This window comes from Eubalaena glacialis, chromosome 4 (assembly GCF_028564815.1).
Source record: "Eubalaena glacialis isolate mEubGla1 chromosome 4, mEubGla1.1.hap2.+ XY, whole genome shotgun sequence".
In the NCBI taxonomy this organism is placed as follows: domain Eukaryota; kingdom Metazoa; phylum Chordata; class Mammalia; order Artiodactyla; family Balaenidae; genus Eubalaena; species Eubalaena glacialis.
Window position 1 is genome coordinate 69,968,625 of NC_083719.1, and position 4,233 is coordinate 69,972,857.

A 4,233-nucleotide genomic window follows, 5' to 3' on the forward strand; every position below is an offset into this window, starting at 1 on the left:
GAAATTTATATTTCCATCACTCTCTCAGTGTTTGGGATAACTGTGTACATATTTTATCATCTCTTTTCTTGCACTAATATATTTTTGTGTGAAAAACTCTTGCCCTTTCGCTGATATATATCATGACTGCATAAAATTTTGAGTGTTTTTCACACAAGCTTCTCAAATTTTAACTCTCTGTCCTGGACGTTTATATATTCCAGGCAGATCCTCTTTTAAATGGTTTGGTCCTATTTATGGGATGGAATGGTTTGGGTTTCTGGTGCAAAGTAAATAACGCAGAGATATACCTTGTAAAAATGAACAACAGACCAAAATCAAATATCTATTCAAGCCTATCCTCTGTGCTATTAATTAATGTAGCCAGTTAGTATATGTTAAGCACTTATAAAAGTGGTATGTAGTCAGAGCCCAAGAACTGCTAGGCTCAAGCAGCTGTAATCCCCTACCCCCGACATAACTGTAAAATAATATTTTTGAACCATTGCAGTGGTTTTCGACTTAAGCATTATCTGGTGATCTTCAAAATTCTCCAGGTTAGGCTTCACCCCAACCGGTTAAATTAAAAACTTGGCTGGTAGGACTAAGACATCAATTTTTTACCAACACTTTATTTCAAAATAAAATATGTCAAGCCTACATTATATCCACTAGAATAGTAAATTAACGTCCATATTCCCTTGCAACGTTTGCTTTAGCTCTCTAGGTAAGTATTAATATATATTTTTTACTCTTGAAACATTTGAGAGTAACTTACTCTCAAATTATGAAATTTTACCTCCAAACGTTTTCTCATGTAACTTGAAGAATAGGACATTTTTCTATATAAGCACAACACAATGATTACACTCAGGAAATTTAACAATGATATATCATTTTCTGATATATGGTCCATATTCAAAATTCTCCACTTATCCCAATTAAGTCCTTTATAGCATTTTTTTCTTTTTAAATCAGGCTCCAGCCAAAGATCTCACATTATATTAATTTGCCTTGTCTTTTTTTTCTCCTTTAATCTAGAACAGTTCTCCAGCCTGTCACTGACCTTCATGAAATTCGGCTTGTCCTTCAACTTGGATTTGTATGGTTTATCTTCATGATTAGATCTGGTTAAACATTTTTGGCAAGAAGACTATTTCCCTATATGAGGGCACGCGATGTTGCTTGTCCTATTATTGGTGATACTAGCTCTGATCCCTTGGTTGAAAGTTTCTACAATAAAATGTACCCTTTTTACTTTGTGATTTATACCTTGATAAATGGGGTGACACTCTGAGACTGGATCAACATCCTGTTTCCCAAAAACCTAATGGTTTTAGCACCCATTGCTAATTCTCGCCTGAATCAATTATTACAATGGTGTTGGTAAAAATGATGATTTTCAAAATGCTTATTATGCCTTCTACATTTATAAGTTGGTATTCTAAAGAAATCTAAAGAACTGCTTTCCTTAAGAAACAAGTGAGATCCTCAGGACTGGAGATGGAAGGTGCAGAGACAGATGATTTATTTTTTTCCTCTGGTAGTTTAAGTTTCTCTTTATCTCACCTCAGTTTGCGGTCTCTTCTTCAAATCTCACTTTGGGGGTTTTGGAGAAATTTTCTTTTCCTAAGAGAATCTTTGCTAGGAAAAGTATTTTTCAAACTTCTTGCACTGAAATTCATAAGAATACAAAATTCCTCTGGTGTTATTATTATTTTTTAAATAGAAACCTGATCCTATTCTATGTATTCATCCTTGGTCACTTTTGAAGTATAGAAGCAACTCCTTGGCATGGGATACTAGGCTTCTACTTGCCTCTTCTGCCTCAGTTTCCAGCCCCTACAATGCTGCACCCCAGGCTCCAGCCATCTGGAATTACTTCTTGTCATAGATGCCTCTCTGGCTTGACAGACTGTTGTCTTCACCTGAAATGATGTGACCTCACTTTTTTGGCCAATGAACTTCTACCCAGTCTCCCAAATGCAGCTCCTCTATGAACCCTCTTTTTTGACATCCCCTTCACCAAGCAGAGCTGATCATTCCTCCCTTTTTACCCCTTTACAATTGACCCTTCAATAGATGTCCTTCTATTAAAGCACTTACACTGGGTTTATTTTTTTTTTCCATGGTCCCTGCCCTTTGCGATTGTGGGCTCTTTGAGGGAAGACACTTTCTTAATCACGTTATTTCTCTAGTTTTGAGTCCAGAGCTTTAAACATAGTAGTGTTTCATAAATATCTAACAAATGAATGAACGCTCACAAACCCAATTATTAATTCCATAGTGGTGAGAACCTAGGTAGTGTTCAATACATTTCAGTTCTCTAAAATAATGTTTCTTGAGCTTTAGTCATGTTTGTGGCCATATCCGATATCCCATATTATAATATTTTAGTTTAAAATTATTATTTTTAAAACATAAATGCTTGTTTTTCAACCCTATTCAAAGCAACATTAACTATGGCATGGTTTTGATGTGATAGTTTATTTTTTCTAATATACATTACCATATATTCATAACAATTAAAGATTTTTTTTTGGCTGCGTCGCACAGCTTTCAGGATCCTAGTTCCCTGACCAGGGATTGTACTTGGGCCACGGCAGTGAAAGTGCCAAGTCCTCACCGCTGGACTGCCAGGGAATTCCCACACTTAAAGATTTTTAAACAGCCTGTCTCTATAGCACCTAAAATCAACTTTTCTGCCTGCAATGGCACACATATCATTCTTTTGGAAAATTTCTTTAGTATAAAGCTTAGGCAATTCTTAAAAGCACACAGCACAGCACATTTTGTAGCTATGAAGTAGATTTTATGACATTTGAGTTTAGAAAACCAACAAAAATTTATAGGCCAAATGAGTCTCCTATTCTTGATACTTAAAGTTAGATTCAAGAGATATATTGCCTAACCAACATTTTTACTGGGCCATCACATTTTTATTAGCTTCATCCACTCTTCCTAATATCACAACAGTTGCTCTAGTGGCAGGAAAAATCATCCAGATTTGCCAGGTCAGTCAATCAAATCATTGCACATACACTTATACACATATGTGTATGTTAGGTGATGTACAGAATACTTAAAAGCATAAACTCAACACTCGCCTTCAAGGAATGTGGTGTTTAATTGGCTATATTAGTATATTAAAGATATTTAATCAGATGATTACATATTAAGTGTAGTATAGAAGAAGAATACAGGATTTTATAATAAGACACAGAAGTATTTCCACCTAGGTAAGTCAAGGAAGGCTTGATGGAGTTAACATTTGATCTGAGAATTAAAAGGATGGATAAGATTTAGATAGGCAACTCTGAGATAAAGTTCCACAACAGAATAAAGTGTGTCCAGTGGATTGTGAATAGACTCATTTGACTGATTCATTTATTCACTCAATCATTTAATTATGCATTAAACAACTACATATTGAGCACTAGGTGTGTGCCAGGTGTTCAAGCAGACTCTTGAGACAAAATGGTAAAGAAAATGGGCACAGTATCTGCCATCTTGGAGTTATAGTAGGGCGTGGTGAGGGGAATAGGAAATAAGGCTGGAGCTTGACCACAGGGACTTGCTGTGTTAAAGACTTTTTGTCTTTATTGTAAGAGCAACGGGGAACAACAGAAGGATTTTAAGCCGGATGGTGACATGATCAGATTTGTGTTTGGAAAATAATTCTGGCTGTAGTATGGAGAATGATGGATTGGTTGGCAACTATAGTGGCTACAGGTCTTTGGAGACTAATAGAATAAAATCAAGAGATGATGGTATTCTAGACCAAGACTACTGTGGTAGAGCTAGAGAGAAATAGAAGGAGGAGTGTATTTAGGAAGTAAGACCAACATGATTTGATGATGAATTGGATACGTGGGATGGGCAAGAAGAAATGTCAAGGACAAATCCCAGGTTTCTGGCTGGCACAACCAAATGGATGCTAGGACTATCCACTGATATGGAACATTGGAACAGAAAAAAATTTAGGAGAAAATTACGAGTTCAGGTTCCACTTAAGGTGTCTTTGAGACATCCGGGAGATTACTTAATAGATGTATATATTTAATAGGTTTGGAAATCCAAGGAGATGTAAATTTGTCAGTTAACTGGTATGTCATCTTGGTTTCTCTGAGAATCAGATGCTGATTTGGAGTTACAAAAAAAGATTTATTGATCAGAGACGTGGAGGGTTGATAATGCCTATGAAAGCTAAAGGAGTGAAGAAAAAAAAAATGGTCATGGAACACTTTCACATCA